Source organism: Galeopterus variegatus, unplaced genomic scaffold, assembly GCF_000696425.1.
Source record: "Galeopterus variegatus unplaced genomic scaffold, G_variegatus-3.0.2 Scaffold1283, whole genome shotgun sequence".
In the NCBI taxonomy this organism is placed as follows: Eukaryota; Metazoa; Chordata; class Mammalia; order Dermoptera; family Cynocephalidae; genus Galeopterus; species Galeopterus variegatus.
In genome coordinates, this window is record NW_007727394.1 from 296077 (window position 1) to 299352 (window position 3276).

Here is a 3276-nt window from a genome sequence, read left to right on the forward strand (position 1 = left end):
CCCTCCCTGCACACCCTCTGTACTGACTGTTTCCCCTTCCTGTCTCAGGCTCCCTCCCCCAGGGTAGGGTGGGACAAAGTCCCTAAGGGTAGGGTGGCCAAATTTAGCAAACAAAACAAAAACAGAATGCTGGGTTAAATTTGAATTTCAGGTACACAAAGACAATGTTTTAGTGTTAATGTGTCCCATGCGATACCTGAAACATACGAGAAATTATTTGTTGTTTTTCTGAAATTCAAGTTTCACTCTGCATCCTGTAACTCGACCCAAGGGAAGTGACTGCAAGCTTGGGTGTGAGCCCCAGGGTTGACTGCTGATCATTTTTCTGTCCTGGGAACAGGCTGACCCATCTCCCTGGTCTGCACAAAGCCAGTAGAGGGAGGGACAGACAGAACTAAGTGCAACCCGGGCTTCAGCCAACCGGTGGGCCTGGCGGGCGTAGCTGCTCTGGCCTTCCACGTCTTGCCAGATCCTGACTCTGAGACACTAACTTAGTTCCTGACTCAGTCAGTACCCCCTTGGTGCTTTGTTTCCAGTAGCTTAGCTCCCACGGTGGGGGAGGAATCGAGGGGCTGTGCAGCCCCCGCCAGCTGCCCTTGAAACCCATGCCCATCAGTTCCAGATTCTAAACTGTGGGGTTTTTTTCATGATATTGTTAAAACAGCGAGGAGACATTAAAAAAAGCGCTGTAGCACGCCTGGCNTTTTCATGATATTGTTAAAACAGCGAGGAGACATTAAAAAAAGCGCTGTAGCACGCCTGGCATCTGTCTCTGCTTTGGGGGAGGGTTATTTCAGGATGGGGGAGGTGCGGGGTGGGGAGAATCTGGGGCTGCCCTTGTCCCGTGACTCCCCTCCTGCTCTGCTCTCCAGCCTCAGGGAAGGACAAAGGCCCCTGTGCCCCTCTGCTGGGCAGGCCTTTTGGGGCTCGGACCCAGGTGTCCCAACTGCCACTTATCAATTGGGGCCCTTGGGCACCTAGTCACTTAGCTGCTTTGTACCTCTTCCTCTTCTGTAGAATGAGAGGCCTGCCGCTCCTGCAGGGCTTGGGGATGTGGGGTTAGGATGAGGGAGGCTGTGTTCTCACAAACCCCGCGGGTCCACGTGCACTGGAGCTGTCACCACAGGCCTCTGCACTGGGCTCACTCAGGTGGGGCTGGGAAAAGGGGCCCCCTTTCCTCTTCTCCCCTTTTACCATTCGACCTGGAGAATCAGCTTATAGCCCCATGTTCTTGGTCCAACCTCGCTGCTCAGTGAGGTAGACTCCTGGTATTCCCGTTCTCCAGGTGAAGAAATGTGCTCAGGAAGGCTACAGAATTAATCAGTATTAGAGTCAGAACGTCATAATTCAAAGCCCTTGCCCTTCTTACCACCGCCTCTCCTGGGCACATGGAAGCTTCAGTACCTCGGAAATGAGGTCGGGGGTGTGTCTGCCCTGGGTGTGGGACCTGATGACCCCACCCACCCACTGCCCCCACTCCTTGCTCACCCCCTACCCTTTGCACACCCACATTCTACCTGGGGATCCCAGTATGGCTGTTCCTGGTGGAAACTGCCCCTCTCCCCTGAGTGTCTACAGAGGAATTTAGGTTTCCCACACATCCTTTCACTGGGAAGCAATTACAGGCATAATTAAAAGGTCACCCAGGTCCCTCTGCCCCTAGCAGGGCTCATTAGAGCTAATGAGGGACGTGGCTGAGATGGAATTATCAGCAGAGCAGTGTGGAGAGAGCGGGGCTGGGGCACACAAGGGCAGCCCAGCAGGTGGGTGGGGGGTGCAGGGGACACGGTCTTTGGGGGCTGCAGTGTAGCTCAGGGGTGACGGGGGAGAGGAAGGCGCTGATCAGGGGGGTCCCAGGCAGATGAATGATGGCTGACCCTCCCAGACATGGTGTAAACCTGCCACGAGGGAAAAGTCACTCACACCAACTAACCAAGATTCTTGAAATCTAGGAGAAGCCAACCACCCACAGCCCTGGGATCTGTTTTTTAATTCAAAGCCCTTGCCCTTCTTACCACCGCCTCTCCTGGGCACATGGAAGCTTCAGTACCTCGGAAATGAGGTCGGGGGTGTGTCTGCCCTGGGTGTGGGACCTGATGACCCCACCCACCCACTGCCCCCACTCCTTGCTCACCCCCTACCCTTTGCACACCCACATTCTACCTGGGGATCCCAGTATGGCTGTTCCCGGTGGAAACTCTGCCCCTCTCCCCTGAGTGTCTACAGAGGAATTTAGGTTTCCCACACATCCTTTCACTGGGAAGCAATTACAGGCATAATTAAAAGGTCACCCAGGTCCCTCTGCCCTTAGCAGGGCTCATTAGAGCTAATGAGGGACGTGGCTGAGATGGAATTATCAGCAGAGCAGTGTGGAGAGAGCGGGGCTGGGGCACACAAGGGCAGCCCAGCAGGTGGGTGGGGGGTGCAGGGGACACGGTCTTTGGGGGCTGCAGTGTAGCTCAGGGGTGACGGGGGAGAGGAAGGCGCTGATCAGGGGGGTCCCAGGCAGATGAATGATGGCTGACCCTCCCAGACATGGTGTAAACCTGCCACGAGGGAAAAGTCACTCACACCAACTAACCAAGATTCTTGAAATCTAGGAGAAGCCAACCACCCACAGCCCTGGGATCTGTTTTTTGATCACTGATGGAAAAGCTCTAGCTATTGAGGAAGACATGGGCCTGCAGAGAGACCTGGCTCGATCCACAGCCTTAAGGAGCATGTGCTCTGGTTGGGGACTCAACGGACCCATGAGGCACATGGGGGATGAACAGGCCAAACGATCCTGGCACAGACCTCTTTTCTTGGTTCTGCCGAGATGCACTGGCCAGTTATTTTCCCTCTTTGAGTGGCCTCAGTTTCTCCATCTTTAAAAGAGCTCAGTTGTTTTCATCTTTTTACCAGAAGCTTTGTTCGCGATGAGATCATATGTTGAACCCTGTTTAGACAGAGCCAGAGGTTCCTCGGGTGGGGTTGGGGTTGGGGTTGTGGGGGTCGTTACTCTCTCCGCTTGGTCTCAGGTTCACCTGAGAAACTTAGGGCCCCTGCAGAGCACATCTCACCTCTAAGATTTTCTGTAGGGTCCCTTCTACCCCCAACAACTTGAAGCAGGGCCCAGGAACTACTTCTGAGTGATAACTTAATGACTTTAATTTCTCAAAATGTGATGGGACCCAAAGCCTCTGGTCCAGTGATAAGTTAGTGCCAGGCCCCCAGCAGCCCCGGCCAGGTGCCAGGCACTGTTCTTTGTAGTGACCTTGTTTATTTCTCATAGCG